Raw genomic sequence first — 21,301 nt, 5'->3', positions numbered from 1 at the left:
TGATTTATGTTTTCATTTATATTTTGTTCATTTGATACTTTACATGTCGTTGTTTTTTATGTACATTAATTTCGTTTATTTCTATGCCATTTTTGTATTTATTATTGTATTTTACACTTAATGTAGCATTACATCATTTTTTTACTCGATTTTAAAATTTTCAAAATTGAGATAATACTCGTATTTAGGATTTTCAAGGAAATTGAGCCCTAACGTATTGGGTTCCAAATTTTTTCGTTAAATCTAACAATCGAGAATTGCTCATTAATCAAAAAATAAAATGAAAAGCTTGTTGTCGGGAATTTAATATGTTGTATCCTAACGTATTGGATGTGACGTATTGATTTCTCGAGACAAAGATTTTTTTTAAAAAATAATAACAAAGGAAATATTTCAAGTTTAAGATTTTTGAGAAATTGTGCCCTAACGTATTGGGCCGCGATTTCTTTATAAATCTTAAACAAATGAATATTCTTTTAAATTTTATTACACGAGTATTTTGGACTAATTCATTTTTGAGGAATTAGAATGTCGTGCCCTAACGCATTGGGTGTGACATTTTCTTTCTCCGAAATGATAAGAGTCTTAATAAGTAACGTTTTTTAAGTTTTTATTAAGGATCATATTTTTAAATTTTCGACATTAAGACACTAATTAATTAACTAGGTACCAATTTTGGGCGTTACGAGGGTGCTAATCCTTCCTCGTACGTAACCGGCTCCCGGATCCATTTTTCTAAAACTTGTAGACCAAAGCTATTTTTTAGGTGATCTAATCACACCTCAATAAAAGATTGGTGGCGACTCTCAATTTTTGTTTTTTTTAAAGTCGACAACTAATTTTTATTTTTTTCTAAAATAGAAATGGTTTCAACGACAGCTTGGCGACTCCACCGGGGACTTTTAAAAAAAAAGAAAGTCGAACCATAAAGTTGATTAATTTTTGTCTTATGGTCGAGAAAATATTTTTTTTAAAAAATTCATGAGATCCTTTTGCATTCATTATTTTCTTGCTTAATTGATCTTTGCATTATACATTACATGAGTTGAATGATTTTACCCTTTTAAGTGGGAGTGAGAAACTATTCCTTCGTGAGGTTTTCACCTCCGTATAGGATAGTGGATCGCTTTCGGAATACATCGGTACCTATGCCTTCATGAGATTATCATCTCCATATAGTCATAGGAAAAATATGTTCCCCTAAATCGAACTTGATCTATATGAGCCTATAATGGGTGAAGATCGAGGAATCTACTGGTTCGGGTACCTTTGCCCTAGAAACCGAACCTCATATAATGAACCTTAGGAACTTGCCCCAGGTAGAGCTATGTCAAACCCCTAGTGGTCACCCGAATAGGTTTTCTATTTATTATTGCTTTAGCTTTGTACTAACTTTTTTTCTTTTTGGTTGCGATTGCATTGCATTTTCATCATAAAAAAGAGGTGTTGATTCACGTTCAGTTGCTAAATAGAGAGCTTGTCATAAGAAAATGAGTTTATTGATAAAGTGGATGATAATATGGTTGTCTGAATATGGTCCAAGAAAATGTGATAAGAGAAGGATGATAGTTTAATGGAGGACTACACGACTATGGCTCTGTTGCCCAAGGATTCAAGATAACACAGATTATTCGAGAGCCGCTGAACTTTCTTAAAGATAATTCAACGAGCATCATGAGGATGAGTGAGTAATGAGTTGCAACCCGGATCAAGCAAAGAGGAGATGGAAGAGATGTCCCTTTTGAAGAGTTCGTGAGATTTATCTTAACACTCGAATGAAGAAGAGGATTGAATGTCTTCGCCTATGAGGGCAATGCCGTATAAATATCCATTTTATGTAAAGAGATTTGTTTTCTAGAAAAGTTTTCTAAATGTAATTGAATTAGAATCAATGTCTCTTTAGGCATTTATTTCATGCATCTGCATTACATGACATCATATGCATTGAAAAAGTCTAATTGAGTAAATTTATTTTAGTTAATCTGGAAACCAACCAACCCACCAAACACCGCCACGGTACTCGATCAAAAACTAAGGACATGGACCAAAGGATGGAAAGGTTAGAACAGTTCTAAAAGGAGATACAAGATCAGCTTCAACAACAAATGAATGAACAGCTTGAGAAAATTTAAAAAAAAATGATGGACAAAATGATGGAATCTCAAGGGAGTATGATGGCTCGATTAACTCAGTTGTTGACCGGAGGAATTAATAAAGGAAAGGGCTCTGTGCTCAATGTTGAAGAAGGAGACAGTGAGGGACCTGTTTATCCCCCAGGCTTTACCCCTCAGCATGTTGAGGTATATCCGCGCAAATCTTCTGGCACCATCAAGCCTCAGCGGTTTTAGACCGTTGCTGTAACACCAATGAATTTTCAAGCTGGATGAGGCTGTAACCCCGGAGACAACCTTGTTAATCCTGCTATCTCTAACTTTGACGAAACAGCTGTAAAAGAAAAAATGAAGGATGAATTGCCAAAACAGCTAGAAGAAAAGTATAAATGGCTGGAAGAGAAATTTAGAGCAATGGAAAGTGCTGAGAGCTACTACGGGATTGATGCTAAAGAATTAAGCTTGATTCCGGATTTAGTACTCCCTTATAAATTCAAAATGCCCGATTTTGAGAAGTATAATGGAACTAGTAGTCCCGAAGCCCATATTACTATGTTTTGTAGGCGGGTGACTGAGTATGTTAGTAATGACCAGTTGCTGATACATTGTTTCCAGGATAGCCTCACAAGGGCCACGTCCAAGTGGTACAATCAATTGAGTCGTGCCAAGATTAATTCATGGAAAGATTTAGCACAGGCATTCATAAAGAAATACAATCATGTAACTGATATGGTACCTGATAGAATCACTCTACAAAACATGGAAAAGAAGCCTGGTGAAAGTTTTAGGCAATACGCACAGAGGTGGAGGGAGGTCGCCGTCCAAGTTCAGCCACCACTCCTAGAAAGGGAAATGCCAATGCTATTCATAAATACATTGAAAGCTCCGATCATCACACATATGATAGGGGGTGCCACAAAAAGATTTTTTGACATAATCATGAATGGTGAAATGATTGAAAGCGCAATAAGGAGCAAAAAGATTGATGCTAGAGGAAATAATAGAAGGCAAGCCTCAAAAGAAAAAGGAAATGAGGTGAACAACGTGAATACGTACAGAAAATCGATTGCTAATCAGCAGGGTTCATCAAGACAAGAATCATGTGTGAAGTAAGGTACTAAAAAACTCCAGTTCACGCCAATTCCAATGTCGTACAAGGAGCTGTATCAAAGCTTATTCAATGCGCATGTTGTTTCTTCTTTACATGTGAAGCCTCCACAGCCTCCGTATCCCAAACGGTACGACGCAAGTGTACAATGCGATTATCATGCTGGAATTACGGGACACTCAATAGAGAATTCCATTACCTTCAAAAAGCTAGTTGAAAAATTCATCAACATGGGTATTGTCAAGTTAGATGGCTCATTTAATGCAGAAAATTTGCTACCCAATCATGATTGACAATGGGGTGAATGCAATATATGAGAAGATGTTGGGAAGTGTTCACATCAATGACATATAGGGAGACAAATGAAATGGGGACCTTGTTAGATATCCACCCTTATAAATCTGAGAGTGTTCTATGTAATTGAACCACGGAAGAAATCCTTGCAATTTTTAGAGTTTATTTAGAGTAATGTTCAGAACATTTTTGTTGTTTTTAGCCTAAAAATGATAGAAATTCCTTTGTGAAATAGGCTCATGTCTGAACATTATTATTATAATAAAATACATTTTTGTATTTATTTTTGAGCCAATACTTTTTTATTCTTTTTGAAATAATTATTCTTTCATTCTTTTGGATTTTCTTCCACATCATTATTTCATTCATAATTATATTGTACAAATAGTTATTCATAAATACATTCTTTTGTATATTCTTTTATATTGGGTCTCTAGATATCACTAACATGAGTGACGCTGCTACAGACTTAGAATTTCCTTTTGAGTTAGGCATGTGTTTAGAGGGATTTCATGACTTTGAAGATGACATAGATTGTAGCCTATTTTTGGACTTGTTAAGGATGGTAGAACAAGTCGAGAAACAGATCTTACCCTACAAAGAATTATTGGGATACATAACTTCTCCTTATATGGGGCATGAAGGTCATTTGGTCAATCTCGCCAAAAGAGTTTGACGGTCATTGATTCATCTTTGTGATTGTCAGTTACTTTACTAAATGAATGGAAGCTGCTTCATATGCCAATGTCACAAAGTCGACAGTTAACAAATTCGTGAAAAATCATATGTCAGTATGGAACGCCAAAAGGATCATATTTGACAATGTACTAAATTTGAACAATAGCATAATATCAAAAGTTTGCAGTCTGTTCACGATTAATGCCATATCGCTAAAAAAAAGATGGCGCAAAAAAAACTCTGCCGGGGCAATGCCTTTCTCTTCAGGCCATCGCGGTTGAAGAGGAATGTTCAAAGTTGTCCATCATGGTCAAATATGTCAAAAGAAAATGATGTAAGTTCACAAAAAAGGTCCATAGTAGAGAATTCCTTGAGAGGGACCTGGTATTGAAGAAGATCCTTCCCATACAAAAAGAACTTCATCCCAAGCTGGGAAGGACCTTATGTGGAAGGCCTTATTTGGAAAAACGTTAATTTTGATCGAAAAGGATAACAAGGACATGCCTAATCCTATGAGTTCAGATTCAATCAAAAATATTTTAAAATATAAAAAAAAGAGAGAAAAGAAGAAAGAAAATGAAGAGGTCAAGGTGAAAACCCGCAAAGGGCGCCTTAAGACCAAAGGGGATTTGAGTTGAAAACCCGAAAAGGGCGGCTCAATTATTGATCAGATTGGGGCATGAGGTGATCAGAGCAGTTCAAATTTTGATCAGATTGGGGCATATGATGATCTTGAATCAACAGGAAAGGGTAGACAACATCCTAGGACATCGACAGAGTACTGTAGATCCTCTAAACACATGTCAAACTCAGAAAGTTTGTATAGAGAAGTTCAAGCTGCGATATCTGGGGCATCCAATTTTTATATTGAATTTACTATTCTTGGAATACTTCATTCTTTTTCAAGATACACATTCCCAATCAATTTCTTTGTTATCCTTATTTACTATTTTTTGATAATCTATTCCTTTCGAGTTATGCTCAGAACCAATTGTATTCTCATCCATTGTTATACCCTTTTTGTAAGCATGTTGCATTGTAATAATGATTAATGGACTAATAAAACTTTCATAAGGGAAGTTTGGCATATTACTCTAGAAGTTTCTAAATAATACAAGAACCTGAAACAGGACTATTGTTTAGAACGCACCATGTTTAAAGGTTGGAAATCTGAAAAGGAATAGTCTAAATTAGGACTTTCTCTTTGGATTTTGTTGTTAAAAACATTGATTGAACAAAATGACAAAGCTTAAATAAACAAGTAAGCAATGATCACCAGACAGTAGGAAGAGGTTTCCTCGGAGAAGAAAGCCTTCATTTATGCATGAGCCTTTGGTACAATACCCTGGGAATGGTGTAAGGGATCAGAGAGATTTAGATCCTGTATCCTTGAATTGTGATAGGAGAGGATTGAAGAAAAAGCCATATATTCTTACCTTTGGGTTACAGTGGGAGAATGATGGTACAAATTTTGTGCCCCAATGGATTGAACTTTGAGGTTTATAGTAGGGGGCAACCTGACTAAATGTTTCTTCAAAAAAGCCAGCCAAGCAAGAAGGCGTTGTAGCACATCAGTGTTAAAGCCTTAATCAACTTCGAGCAATGATAACCTAAGTGAGATCATTCTCGAAAAAAAAAGAAAAAAATATTAAAAAATTATGCATTCGTGCAAACACCATTCACACATGTCTAGTTAGGAGCATTTGATTCATTTTATGCCATCCTAATTATTAGGCATAATTAGGTTCATTATACAGGTCATGTTCCCCAGAGAGCAGATCAGTGAAGATAACAGATCTTGCCTTCCTGCACCGACAGTGAAGCAGATCGAAGACACCAACCTTACCTCCCTGGGTTGTAGCGGAGTAGGTTAAAAATAGCAGATCTTGCCTTCCTACACTGACATCGAAGCAGATCGAAGACACCAATCTTGCCTCCCTGGGTTGTAGCGGAGCAGGTTAAAAATAGCAGATCTTGCCTTCCTGCACCGACAGCGAAGCAGATCGAAGACATCAGCCTTGCCTCTCTGGGTTACAGTGGAGTAGGTTAAAAATTGCAGATCTTGCCTTCCTGCACCGACAGCGAAGCAGATCGAAGACACCAGCCTTGCCTCCCTGGGTTGTAGCGGAGTAGGTTAAAAATAGCAGATCTTGCCTTCCTGCACTAACATCGAAGCAGATCGAAGACACCAACCTTGCCTCCTTGGGTTGTAGCGGAGCAGGTTAAAAATAGCAGATCTTGCCTTCCTGCACTGATAGCGAAGCAGATCGAAGACACCAGCCTTGCCTTCCTGCACTGACAACGATGAATCTTATTTCCTTGGCGTTGTAGCGGAGCAGATTGAAGACACGACGGTGAATCTTATCTCCCTAGCGTTAAGACTTGGATTAGCTGAAGTGGAGCGGATTGAAGCTGTGGGCAGCGAATCCTATCTCTTTGGCATTACAGTGGAGCAGATTGAAACCACGACGGTGAATCTTACTCCACTGGAGGTGTAGTGGAACAGATTGAAGCTACGACAGTGAATCTTATTTCCCCAACATTGCAATTTAAAAGACTGAAGATGGCGAATCTTATCTCCCTGAAGCTGCAGTGGAGCAGATTAAAGCCAGTAATCCTATCTCCTTGAAGTCGTAGTGGAGCGGATTAAAATCACAGATCTTATCTCTCTAAAGTTGCAGAGAGCAGATCGCATCTAGTCTTATCTCCCTGAAGTTGCAGTGGAGCAGACTAAGAAAGCAAGCCTTATCCTCCTGAAGTTGTAGTGAGGCAGACTGAAGATGACGAATCTTATCTCCCTGAAGTTGTAGTGGAGCAGATTAAAGCCAATAATCCTATCTCCCTGAAGTTGCAGTAGAGTGGATTAAAATCACAGATCTTATCTCTCTGAAGTTGCAGAGAGCAGATTGCATCGGGTCTTATCTCCCTGAAGTTGCAGTGGAGCAGACCCAAGAATGCGAGTCTTATCTCCCTGAAGTTGCAGTGGAGCAGACTCAAGAAATCAAGTCTTATCCCTCTAAAATTGCAGTGGGGCGGATTAAATAAACAAATCCCATCTCCCTAAAGTTGTAGTGGAGTGGATTAGAATCTCTCTGAAATTACAGTAGAGCAGATCGCATCAAATTCATCTTTAAAGTTGCAGCAGATTAGGTTGAAGCTATAAGTCTTATCTCCCTGGAGTTGCAGTGGAGCAGATTAAAGATAGCAAATTTTGAAAAACTACAACGTGCAAATCCTATCTCCTTAGCATTGTAGTGGAGTAGGTTGAAACACCAGTTTTTATACCTCTGAAGATGCAGTAGGAAGGAATGAGGCTATTTGAAAAAGAAGAACTCTAAAGTCTAGCACGACCAGGCAAAATTGGTCATTTCTAAAGTCTTTGCTCCGTTCTCGTTACACGATAATGAGCAAAGAGGGGCAGCTGTAATAGGCCAATTTAGCCCGGGCTCATAAAAAATAATAAACCCAAAATAATAAAACAAAGTTTAAAATTATATCATTTGGCCCGATCGGGATGGCCTATTACTTGAAAAGGTTGAAGGTCTATCTACAAGCTTGATGCATATAGAAACATAATCTTCAAGGATATGCAATCTTAGATATGATATGTAATCTTAGATATGATATGCAATCTTAGAAGATATGATTTTGTAATCTTAGAGATTTAATTTGTAGATACATTTTAATCTTAGCCGTTGATGTAATTAATCTGTACCATTGGGTTTGAGGAGGCTCAACTATAAATAGATGCCTCTCCCTTCATTGTAAAGGATGGAAGTGGGGAGTAATAATAATTCTTAAGATTATTTACTCAAATTTCTCTCTCTCTTGCGTTCTTATTTTGTTGATTTGTGTATAATTTATTTATTGATTTGTATATTGTTGATTTCAAATCTCTTTTCCCTTATTATTCATTTTCAAATTCATTATTTTCAAATTTGTTTATATTTTATTTGACCTTATATTTTATTTATTTTATACTCTTTATTTTAAATTTATTGGTCTTTAATTATTGATACTATTTAATCCTCTATTAGTTATTTTAGTTTTTTATTAAATTAATTATTTTAATATTATTAATACTATTATGTGGCATCATTAATCTTGTATCATTATTATTATTATTATTTATTATTATTATTATTATTTATTCTTATATTCATGCGCATGCATCGTTTTTATGTAATATATATGTTGTTTTATATATAGTATATGTATACTTATATATATTTTATACATATGTTTTTATTTTTATTTTACTTCCTAACTTTTATATACATATATATACTTTTATATTTAGTTTCAATTTTTTTTTTACTTTTGTATATATGTACATGTATGTATTTTCAACACATATGTTATAATATATATATGTATATTTATATATTTTTCTTTATTTTCATAAATGCATTATATATATATTGTTATAAATTCTATAGTCCAAAATTTTATATGTAAACCCATGTGTATGTCTTTTATTCTTTATAATTTCATGTATATATTTTGCACCTTTTTTCTCTTTATATTTTTTTATTTCCTTCATTTGCTTATTGATTTATGTGTTCATTTATATTTTGTTCATTTGATACTTTACATGTCGTTGTTTTTTATGTACATTAATTTCGTTTATTTCTATGCCATTGTTGTATTTATTATTGTATTTTACACTTAATGTAGCATTACATCATTTTTTTACTCGATTTTAAAATTTTTAAAATTGAGATAATACTCGTATTTAGGATTTTCAAGGAAATTGAACCCTAACGTATTGGGTTCCAATTTTCTTCGTTAAATCTAACAATCGAGAATTGCTCATTAATCAAAAAATAAAATGAAAAGCTTGTTGTCGGGTTAATATGTTGTATCCTAACGTATTGGATGTGACGTATTGATTTCTCGAGACAAAGATTTTTTTAAAAAATAATAACAAAGGAAATATTTCAAGTTTAAGATTTTGAGAAATAGTGCCCTAACGTATTGGGCCGCGATTTCTTTATAAATCTTAAACAAATGAATATTATTTTAAATTTTATTACACGAGTATTTTGGACTAATTCATTTTTGAGGAATTAGAATGTCGTGCCCTAACGCATTGGGTGTGACATTTTCTTTCTCCGAAATGATAAGAGTCTTAATAAGTAATGTTTTTTAAGTTTTTATTAAGGATCATATTTTTAAATTTTCGACTTTAAGACACTAATTAATTAACTAGGTACCAATTTTGGGCATTACGAGGATGCTAATCCTTCCTCGTACGTAACCGGCTCCCAGATCCATTTTTCTAAAACTCGTAGACCAAAACTATTTTTTAGGTGATCCAATCACACCTCAATAAAAGATTGGTGGCGACTCCCAATTTTTGTTTTTTTTAAGTCGACAACTAATTTTTATGTTTTTCCAAAATAGAAATGGTTTCAACAAGCATGATGCTCACCTGTAAATTGTGTTACAAATTCTATAAGAAAAGCAACTATTCGTGAAGCTCAGTAAGTGTGAGTTTTGGCTAAAAGAGGTAGCATTCCTGGGTCATGTGGTTTAGGCAAAGGGAGTTCGCGTAGACCGTAAGAAGATTGAGGCAATTTTAGAGTGGAGATCATCGAAAAGTTTTACTAAGGTGCGAAGCTTTCTAAGGTTAGCAGGATATTATTGCAGGTTCGAGGGTTCGCACCATAGTGGCACCCATAACGAAGCTACTGCAAAAGGATGTGGAGTTTGCATGGACAGAGGAAATATAGAAAAGCTTTGAAAAACTTAAGGCGATACTCACTAAATCCCCTGTATTGATTCAACTAAAATCAGGTAAGGACTTTGTAGTTTATAGCGATGTTCCGCACATGGGACTTGGCTGCGTGCTAATGCAAGAAGGCAGGGTGGTGGTTTATGCCTCAAAATAGTTGAACCCTCATGAGTGAAACTACCTAAATCATGATCTGGAGTTAGTAGCAATAGTGGTTACACCCAAAATTTGGTGACACTTATTGTATGGCGAATGATGTACCATTTATACAGACCATAAAAGCTTCAAGTATCTTCTTATGCAGAAAGAGCTAAACTTACGATAGAGAAGGTGGATAGAACTACTGAAGGACTATGATTGCAAGATAGAATATCACAATAGAAAGGTGAAAGTGGTTGCTGATGCTTTAAGTTGGAAGTCGATGAGTGAACTGTGAGCTTTGTTCATACGTTTGAGTGTGACGAATGATAGAGGACTACTCGTAAAACCAACTCTTTCACAAAAAAATAAAAGAAAAGCAAGCCAGAGATAATGACTTGGCAATGTGGGTTCGCCAAGTAGAGAAATAAGTTCAAGGGGGACTAGCATTGAATAAGGAAGAGGTACTCTATTTTCGAGGGAGACTGCGTACTCTGTGATTAAGAGCTTTGACATGCAATCCTTATTGAAGCTCACAACAACCCTTACACAATGCACCCAGGGAGCAATAAGATGGACCGTGACCTCCACAAACTTTATTGGTGGCCTGGTTTGATGTGAGACATCACCAACTTTGTGGCGAAGTGCTTAGTCTGTTAGAAGGTGAAATCAGAGCATCAATTTCCCTTAGGATTGTTACAACCACTCAAAATTCTAGAGTAGAAGTGGGAAAAGATAACCATAGACTTTGTTTTAAGCTTGCCTTTGTCTTCGATAAGGAAAGATGCGATATGGGTGATTATGGACTGCCTTACAAAGAGTGCACACTTCTTTGCAGTTTACACAAACTGTACGTTGCAAAAACTGGCGGAGTTGTACATCACGAAGATAGTGCGACTCTACGGCATACCAATTTCCATATCACGATACTGAGAACTTTGTATCTCAATATCGTCGTGAGTCTTGAAATAGGGGGGTTTATTTGTCACTTGGATATTGTGATACCATTTCTTATTACCTTGGTCTTGGGACTGATGAGGGTATTGCAATTCCAGAGTCCTAATATCATAATACCATTTCTTTAGTAAAGTTTTCATGTGATCTCGGGCCTCTGGCAAGTACCTACAGCACTCAAACGAAGGTTAGGGCACCAAATGGCACAATTGGCTAATTTGGGTCTAAAAAATAAGTAGAAAGCATTAATCGCACTTACTAAATCAAAAGCCTAAGAATTACAAAAAAAACTATGTAAATTACAGTACTTTGCTTGAAAATAAGCTCCTCAAGTATAAAGGGAAAGCCCAATTTTCCACATTAAATTATGACAGATTACCCTGTATTTTGAATTTTTTAAAATTTGCTCTTATTTCTATATCGAGTTAGCTTTAGGGCTTTTGTAAGTTTGTGAGAGACCCAAAAATTATTGTATGTTGTATTGAATGCATGTTTTGGTTGAATTTAGTAATCTAATAGTATAAATTGATTGTAAATGATTATAGTTGGTCTGGCAACGGATGTGGCATCCTGTAGCTCAAATTTGGCGATCGGGTTAGGTATAAGGTGTTATAAAAAAGTCTAACATGAGAATTTATAGGATAAGGCTAGTGAACAATATAATGTACAAGTTGCCAAAGTTCCTCAACTAATAATCAATGAAGTTTTCATGTTGATAAACTCAAGGAGCTCATCAGAAAAACTATAGAAGATCAAGCTAAAAGTGTTGTTCTGCCTTTATATACATACTCAAAGCCATATAGATGGAGGATTGATCATCTCAGAATGCTTGAAAATTATCAACCTCTAAAATTACAACAATTTAATAGAAAATAAAATCCATGTTAACATGTTGCCCACTTCGTCGAAATCTATAATAGCGATGGTACTAATAAAGATCTCTTGGTAATGTAGTTCGTTCGATCATTGAAAGGAAGTTCCTTTAGTTGGTACACTGATCTTCAACCTAGAATTATGGTAACTAGGAAGAACTTAAGTAGTAATTTATCAATCAGTTCTTTAACATTTGTCACATTGTTAGCATGATAGACTTCACAAGCTCAAAATTATGGGCAGACGAGCTAGTCATCAGTTACATCCACTGTTAGAGGAATCCAAGTGTAAACTGGAAGGAGAAATTGTTAGAATCCTCTTCCATCAACATGTGTATACAATGCATTAATTAGGGCTTACGCTACATTCTTCAAGGCATCACGTCGAAGTCCTTTGAAGAATTAACTACTTGAGCTCACGGCATGGAGTTAAGTATGACAATAACTACAAATCAATAAACTCCTGAGCTAGTAGTTCACAATGGAGGAAAAAATTTAGCTAATGATGAAGACGTCGATCAGTCCATGATATGGGAAGCTTATTTCTTCTTAAATTAAAGGTACAACAAAAGTCACATTGAATGAGAGGCAAGAAAAGAAGTATCATTTCCTTTATGCTGGAGTTCCAAACATGCTTGAAGGACTTTTAAAGCCAATTTGATTGAGTTGCCAAAATTGAAACGACCTGAAGAAGCCAATCAAGTAGATGATCCCAACTATTGTAAATACCACCGGTTGATTAGTCATCCTCTCGAGAAGTGTTTCGTGTTGAAAGAAAAAATCATGCAAGTATATGAAGAAGAAAAAAATTCAAGTTTGAAGATGATGTAGCATCATCAAAATCGACATCAACCACTATGGTTTCTTAATTCAACATGATGGATAAAACCATAAATTTTGGCTCATTCAATCCTATTACATTTGCTCCAAGCTCAAGCAAGATGATGGATTTATAAGGGGTAGGGGGCAATCATTTGTTTCCAAAATATCAAAATGGTCATGGTTGGACTCCAACCACATGTCAAATAAGCCAATAAAAAGCAATGCTCCTAGGCACAAGCATAAAATTGTCACACTGATCCTAAGGACAAGTCTAAGTTGTTCATCCAAAATGTTGATGCTCCTAAACATGTGCTTAAACTATTCAGCCCAAATGATGATCATCCTAAGCTCGAGCTTAAATTGCACATCCAAATATATATATTGAACTACATCATGACTTGACTATCAAAAAATGAGGGTACATAGGCAACTTGGTTTTATCAACAAGTTCAGTCATTAATTATAAAAGTGGTAAAAGTTGACTGCTATGGATTTTTAAATAATCAGAGTACCAATTGAGCAATTGGATCACTAATTTATTACCAAACGGTGGTGGATATCATGTGTAATTCACTAACAAATGTTAAACATGCTTAAGGTTAAATATTTATAATTAATTAAGTTAATTTAGGTTAATTAAATATTAATTATATAAGACAAATAAAATAAAAACAAAACATTTTTTCCATTCATCTTTGCTTCTTCTCCACCTAAAACCAAGAAGGAAAATATGGTTTCACGCTTCAAAATTTCTGGTCCCTCAAATTGGTAAGATTTTAAGTCTGTTTCTTATAATTTTTATGTTTTTGAGGTCTCGAGAGCTTGATTTAGCTACTCATGTACAACTTACAAAATTGTTAAAGTTTCTAAAAACTTCCATTTATGAAACTTGAATAAGTTGGAACTAAATTGTTATATTTTAAGCTTATAAGTGAAAAAAGATTAGATTGTAAAGTTTAATTACTAATTTCGAAATTGATGTGAAATTTTTGTAATTATAGATAATATACGATTATAGAAGGATGTAATTGAGAGCCCGTTTGTTTGGAAGTAAAACATTTTCCGGAAAAAGTTTTTAACCTTTTTCAGTTGTTGTAGTTGTTGTTTGGCTGAAAATATTTTCGTAACTTAAAATAAATTAGAAAATAAGGAAAAACAAGACCTTAATTTTGAAAAATGTCTTACCCATCTAATTCGGTAAGACATTTTCAAGAAAATTAGAAGTCAACACCGATCTTCCCTTCCCCTTTCCCTTTCCCTTTCCCTTCCCCTTCCCCTTCCCCTATCCTTGATCGGTTGTTCCAAGAGAGGCCACACCGTAATCGGTTGTTCCCGCACCCAAGAAAAACTCAATTCCCTCCAATCGGAGCTCTGGTCGCCTGATCGTCACCTCCTCCTCAATGTCGATTTGGTCCGTCCCGTTGTTCTTCGATTCATTTCTGTATCTTTCTTTTTTTTGGCAGTTCTCAGATTTTCATTACTGATATGATTTCGTGATCTTTTTTTGGATTTGCAGAGGTCAGATAACAGTGTTAAGGCTTGAGTGATGATGGAAAAGAAGTTCGTACCTGACATAATCGGTAATTGAATGCTATTAACCGAACAAAATTTAAAACCAAACAATTTTGAATTTTCTCGATTAGCTTTCTAGCTGTTTCTTTATCTGGAACTATAATGCGTACTACCTATATAGCTTTAGGGCATTTCATTGAGCTTAAATTCCTATAGCTTCACCTCTTTGGTCTTTACTAACATTATAAGGTATTTGCAGTAAACAATGCAGGTACAATCAATAAAAACAATAGAATTTGGGAGGTTCCTGTTGAAGAGTGCGATACTGTGATTGATACTAATGTAAAAGGGATTGCAAATGTGTTTCGCCATTTTATCCCGTTGATGCTTCCAAAAAGTCAAGGGATTATTCATTATTGTTAATACGTCTTCTGGATGGGGACGATATGGTGCTGCTTTGGTAAATTCGATTTCCATCTTCTACACATTTTTGTACATCTTGAATTGTTCCTTCTTGAAAAATCATGTTTAATACAGGAAATCATCCAAGGCACAGCTGAACAAAAATTCATAGTTGTTTACATGAAATGAAGAAACCATTGTCGTAAACAACAAAAATGAATTTATAGGTAGTTGAATGTTTTTCTAAAGCTTTTAGAAGGAAGCATGAAAAAGTCTAGCTTCAGAGGACATGGGTTCTTTTTTTAACTCCTTATGGTTGTTGCCTGTCATGGCTGCCAAGTTGAAGAGTAGGGATGGCATTTGGATTGTATAGATTCTAGTATTTGTAGATATTTTATCTGCTTTTTGCAAATTTAGATATTGTGTATTTAGATATGATAGTACTCTTTGTAGTGAATTCGAAGCGGATGCAAATATTAACCTTCGGATATTTATTTTTTGAATCTACGTTACTTATACATATAGTGGATTTGAATATCTTGATGAGTCCTATATTTGAATCTGCTTTACTTTTGTTGATAGGATATTGAATCCTCTTTCTGAATCCATTTTGTTTTTGGGCATGACAGATTCTGATATACAAATTGATTAGCTACTTTACTTTTTAAAATTTTTTGACTTGCTAAATTCGGATATTTTGGCAGATTCAGATATTTGGAGGATAATATTATTTAATTTGGATTTTAAAGTAGTTACAATGATTCATATATTACAAAAAATGTAGATATTTGATCTACTACTATCCTTAGTAGGGATCATATTTCGTTCTTTTAAGATCTGTTCTGTTCTTGAAATTATTGAATGAAATTCGGAACATCCTTGCATCTCAACAGGTTGCACCATACTGTGCATCAAAATGGGCTGTTGAAGGTTTAAGCAGAGCAGTAGCAAAGGAGATGCCTGATGAATTTGCTGTTGTAGCACTTAGTCCTGGTGTGATAAATACCGAGATGCTTCAATCTTGCTTCGGAAATTCAGCCTCAGGATATCAGACACCTGATGCATGGTAATTTTTTTTTAGTAAGAGTTAATATGTTTTTTCCTTGGTTTATGTAGTTCTGCATTTTTGTCGTAATGCCAATTTTATTATATTCTGGAGTCATATAGAAAGGAGGATGCTCACATATGTTCCTCTTCGTTTTAAATTCATCAACAACCCATAAATTCAAATAGTTTTCGAAAAACTGGTCTTTTAATTCAACTCATTGGAAGACAGGTCTTTGAAGGCAGCTACAATGATACTCAATCTTACTGCAGCAGACAATGGTGCGTCCCTCACCGTTTGATGAAAATATAGCTGCCGTTTTCAGATTCAGTTTATCTCGTAGTTATGATAAAGGCCTTTGAACAATCAAATCACAAATTCCCTTGCATTGCATATGAACAAATTGTATCATTTTATATCCATCCCATTTCTCTAACCGCATGTCTCATTATTCATTAGCATCAAGTTCTTATATTACGTAGACATTGTAAGGTCTTTTTTTGGCTGAAAATCATAAGAGTTTACTTGCAACGACTCATTTAGTATTGCCGGTACATCGAAGATCAATTTGTATCGAACTTTTTCGTAACTTTGAAGCTAGTTACTTGGGGTACGGATGATTGTATGATAAAATATCATGTCGAATTCTAATACTTTTCTAGATCTTGTTTATTTACTTATTATTGTTTAATCATAGGGCTATGGAATTTATCTCTTGCACTATATTACTTCTGTACCTATGGTATAGTTATTGAAAGAACCTTGTTTTGGAATGCCAGTTATCGAAAGAAACCCATATTTTTATATTCCAGGAGGGAAAGCATAGTTTGTTACTCTGCTTTTTCGAACTAATTTTAAAATTTTAGCATACCATTGTCATCATTTTCGGCAAGTGTTTTAATAGTTTTTATAAAATTATTTGAATAAATAGAATATAGATCATCATATGTGAATGGAAATTATAAATTTAGAATTTAAATATCTTCATCTGGCACATCCAAACGTAAAAGAAAAAATGTTCAAGAAAGTGTCGTTGATGAACAAATTAAATTTGTGGTTGAATAACTTGACAAAATTGCTAATGCTTTGGAGCAATTTACCGCGGACAAGACACTATATCTTTACAAAGAAGTGATGTTGATGGAGGAAGAAAGAATTGATGATGATTTCCTGTGTTCTGTGTTTGATTATCTAGTGAGTCATGAATCTGAGGCCAAAGCTTTTTAGTTAAAAGTAAGAAGCATAAAAAAATTTGGCTTCAAAAATTTTCTCAAGGTTGAAGATATTGATACTTTTAATGTGGTGTAATATTAGTTATGCACTTGGACAATATTGTTGTTATTATGTGGTGTACTACTTATTATGCATTTGAATAATATTATTAATTTCTAGTATTAATTGTGGTTTGGAAGCTAATTTATAATTATTCAATCCTTGTTTTTTTTTATAACACAATTACAAATAATTTATTTGACTTTGGTTGTTTTCAATTTATGACGATTAATATTCTAGCTTAATAATTGAGTATTATTATATATTTAATTTAATTTATTTATCATTGCAATATATGTAAATGCAATTTAAAATATAAATTTATTAATATATATAAATTTATTAATATATGTAAAAACAACTTTTCCGGAAAATATTTTCAGGAAATCTATCAAATAATAGAAAATATTTTACACAGATTCATCCAAACACTAGAAAAGTAAATCATTTCCAGAAAAAGTAAATCATTTTCGAGAAAACATTTTACTGGCAAACAAACGGAGCCTAAGATTCATTTTGAAATCAAAGCTCAAATTTGAAAGATATTGCAATTTCGGTTTTAGGGACTTAATTGAGTAAAATGAAAAAAATTAGGGAACATTAAAAAAATGAAATTGAACTGATACATGCTTATAATAGGATGAATTAAGAAGGTTGGAATTGATAAATTGAACTGAATTAATCTTTAGATCAGGAATTGAATTAAATTGAAGATAATAGAAAAAGACAAAATTTGTTGATTAGTCCTTAAAGAGTGTTCATTTGTTGTTTTTCTAGGTAAGTTCATAAGGTGTGATTTTATTTAAATTTTTATATACTTGAATTATGAATTTGTTTGTTTGATAGTAATTTGAACTGTTTGCAATTTGGTACAAAATATGAGATATGGACTAAATCGTAAAGAAAAGATAAATTGAATATGATAAATTTCAATTTGAGATATCTAATGAATTGATATTTGATATTTATTATCGAGATAGAGTATTAAATTGAATAAAATTAAAAATTGTATAACTTGGCGAAATGGTGAATTTGGCTTGGAATTGAGATGAATCATGCTACGCTATGTATGAAATGATATCTTGTTGATGAATTGATGTTATTGAGATCAATAGAATGGGAAACAAATTTATAATAAAATTTGATTATTGGTTACCCTATTAATTGTTCAGGCAGAGTCAGATATAGTTGGCATACCATAGGATAGAGCAAGTGCAAGATTACTTTGACTATATGTCGATGAGCGTTAGGCACATTTTTCTTCGGATGTTTTAACAAGTGCTAGGCACTATTTTTACTTTGGCTGAGCTAATGAGCGTTGGGCATAATTTGTGACAACCCAAATTAGACCCTGGTCGGAATGTGGTTTCGAGACCACATTACCGAGCCAAAAAAATTTATTTTCGTGTTTTAATTGCATAAATTGTTGTGTGACAGTGAATATATGAGAAATTAAATGCTTAATATTAGCATTAGGATTGTGAATTAATTCAAAAAGGACCTAGTTGACGAAGTTAGAAAAGATGATAGATGAATTATAAGGAGTAATTAATAATAGGGTGAGGAAGCATGGCTTTGCATGTCAAATTGCCCATAAAATTCATGGTGGCCGGCCAAGGAGTGATGATGCTCCACTCATTCTAATTTAATATGTTTTCTTTTGGTGAACAAATGATGGGGATAATAATAGAAAAGGGAACAAAAAAAAATGGGTGTCATACTTGCCATCTCCTAGCCGAAAAACCAAGAAAAAGAAGGGGAGAAAAAAAAACTTGGAAAGAATTCGGCCATTGCTTGTGCCTAGGGGGAGTGTTTGATGTTGTGGCATGAAAAATGAGGGAGTTTGAATGCTTAATAAGGAGGGAAGAAGGAGTGTTCATGTTTTCTTTCTTTTGCAATTGTTCTAACTAGAGGAAGAAGAGGAAGCAAGATTCGGCCAAGGTGGTCCTTTAGATCAAGGTATGTTCAATGATATTTTTGGAAGCTTACACTACCTTTGGGTGATGAGTCTAGATTCTATCTATTCCATGGTTGGATTTGGGGTTGTTGGAGAGTTAGGATTCGGCTAAGGAGCTTAAAAAAAAATCTAGTTGATACCTTGATGCTATTAGCATGCTAGTTATATGGATGTGTTAAGTTGCTTGTTATGTTAGCATGAAAGTTGAAAATTGTTAAGCTATTTTGTTGGAGGTGCCGAATTTAGGACTAGGAAGAGAATGAGTATTCGGCTAACATAGTGGAAGGGTGGTGTTGCCGATTGCTAGATTTAGACTATGGGAGTGGCTATAATGGGCATTAAGATGTGGAACTTAAGAAATGTAGTTATATGTGGATTTACATGATGTTACAAATAGATGTGAAAATATGCTAGATTAGGAAAACTCGATTAAGTGTTCATGAGATGAAATTAGGTGTTTAAATGATGTTATAGTTGACATTGTACATGTATACATACATTCGGCCATCTAATTGAGTATGAAGGTGGTGTTAAATCTAATTGTGATGCCCATTCCGAAGTATATATATATACATATATATGTATATATACACAAGTATGCCCATTCGGGATGTTACCTTTAATTATGTGTATACTCGACTAAATGGGTAATTAGTGAGGATGGTTGCCGAATATACAAACATACATATGCATGTGTAATTGAATTATTAATGTTTAGCAAGATGGCTAAACTAGCTGATTTATTGTTTAAGCTCAAGAACCTAAAGGAGAGGCGTCCAACAAGGGGAAATCGAAGGTCATCGAGTAGCCGACTCAGAATTATTTTACCCAACATAAAGTAAGTCATTAAGCATGTAGTTGGTATTATTTCAAATGGTCATAATGTTTATGTATTGATGCTGAATGGAATGAATAAATATACATATATATATATGCATGTACGTATGTGATGATGAAATTGTTGAATGAAAAGAAAAGAGGTAAGATGTACTGAGTTGTTGATCTCGGCACTAAACGTGCGGGTATAACCATTTATGACCATGAGATTGGCGCTAAGTGCGCGGGATTAAATTGTACAGCACTAAGTGTGCGATTTGACTATGTTGCACTAAGTGTGCGAAATGAATATGATGCACTAAGTGTGCGAATTGACCATGCGGCACTAAGTGTGCGAGTTTGACTATGTAGCACTAAGTGTGCGAGTTTGACTATGTAGCACTAAGTGTGCGATTTGATTACGTAGCACTAAGTGTGCGAGTTGATTATATAGCACTGAGTGTGCGGACTCAATATACAATCGTGAATCATTATGGACACTATGTGTGGGACACTATTGAGTCGATCGCGGGCAGCGGATCGGGTAAGTGTCTTGAGTACGTGGCTAATAGGTGCTATGCTTATACTTGGTGTTGAGCTCGGTAAGTTCGAACCTATGTGACAAATATACTTGAAGTCACGTACATAAAATTTATCGTAGGATGGGTGAAAGGCCGTTTAGTCGTTTGATTGTAACGAAAATAAATCGATTTATGAAAATGCTTCAATGTCCTATTGATGAGTATATAGAATGTGAATGCATGAATTGATATGAAATTGAATCGATAGGTTGGAGGAACTATGGTATGGTTCGGTATGGATGGAGTAAATTGTCTCGTTCCATTTTGTTTCCTCTTGTGATAATGTTATTGATAGATGGTAGTGCATTGCTTATGACTTACTGAGTTATAAACTCACTCGATGTTTCCTTGTCACCCATTATAGGTTGCTTGGACTCATCTATTTTTGCGGGGTCGGGCCGTCATCGAAGTCATCACACCGGATAGCAAGTTTTGGTACTTTCTTCTTAGTTGGCTTAGAAGAACATTTTGGCATGTATAAGCTATTACGTTGTGTTTGAACTTTGGCATGTAAACTTTAAGCCATGCGAAAATGGCACGAATGTTCAATTGAGTTGGATCAAGGGTAGGCATGAAATGGACCTAGTTACTTTCGTAACAGATGCTGGCAGCAGCAGTGTCATGAGATTGAAAAATCACTAAAAATAGTAGGAGTGGAATTAATTGATGAATAAATTATGTAATCGAAGCTCGATGAGTCTGTTTTCATGAGGAAGTAACGAAAAGATCATATGGGTAGTATATTAAGAGATAATCAGATTTTTGTGGGACAGGGCCAGAACGGTTTCTGGACTCCCTGCTCCGACTTTGGAAATTCATTATAAATTAACCAGAGATAATTAGGGGTCATACCATATATGTAAAGATTCCTCTCTGAGTCTAGTTTTCATAGAAACAAACGGCATCAGTATTGAAGCCCCGTGGAGGGAGATATCCAAGTCGTATTTGGAAAAGGTCAGTGTAGTCGACCCCTGCAACTTGGGAGACTTTGACTAATAAACT

The 21,301-nt window shown here is 34.5% G+C and overlaps 1 pseudogene; it reads left to right on the top strand.

Moving 5' to 3' along the window:
- Window positions 1-2,525: 2,525 nt before the first annotated feature.
- On the top strand, window positions 2,526-16,396 carry LOC121218391 (NADPH-dependent pterin aldehyde reductase-like; annotated as a pseudogene).
- Window positions 16,397-21,301: the final 4,905 nt, after the last annotated feature.

The sequence above is a fragment of the Gossypium hirsutum genome, chromosome D06, assembly GCF_007990345.1.
Source record: "Gossypium hirsutum isolate 1008001.06 chromosome D06, Gossypium_hirsutum_v2.1, whole genome shotgun sequence".
NCBI lineage: Eukaryota > Viridiplantae > Streptophyta > Magnoliopsida > Malvales > Malvaceae > Gossypium > Gossypium hirsutum.
This window is presented reverse-complemented; position numbering and strand designations above follow the sequence as displayed.